Below are 526 nucleotides of genomic sequence, written 5' to 3'. Positions count from 1 at the left end.
CTAAGTGGCTGTGGATACAGTTAAAAGTTTACATGCAACTGAAGACAGACAAGTGTAGCTAGAGGTTAATCTTCCTGTATTAGGAGTCTTCCTGTATTAGGAGTCTGTACTTTTTAATTTCTTAGCCATTCTGGTGTTTGCAGCTGTGGTTCCAAGCCATTCCGTTGATACTGTTCTTGCTCAAACTATCATGCATGCTTCAATGTCTGTCATTCCCTTTGCATTCTCAGAGTTGTTTAAATGTATTTTTAAATTAGTGTATATTAGTTGTAAGAAATGGGTTTCATTATGACGTTTTCATACATAAAATGTGTGTTTTGCATGGGGCTGAGTTGTCTCACAGTTTAGTAGACCAGATTGGCCTTGCCCTTGTGGCAGGCCTTGCCTTCCTGGGTGCTGGTACCAGTGCCCATGCCCTGCCTGCCATATAATGAACTCTGATCCTAGTCACATGCTTGTTTTCTTTTTCTGGGGTGATGGTGTGAGAGACAGAGTCTCATGTAGCACAGGCTGGCCTCGAGCTTTC

This window comes from Mastomys coucha, unplaced genomic scaffold, assembly GCF_008632895.1.
Source record: "Mastomys coucha isolate ucsf_1 unplaced genomic scaffold, UCSF_Mcou_1 pScaffold22, whole genome shotgun sequence".
Taxonomy (NCBI): domain Eukaryota; kingdom Metazoa; phylum Chordata; class Mammalia; order Rodentia; family Muridae; genus Mastomys; species Mastomys coucha.
Note: the sequence above shows the minus strand (reverse complement) of the source record.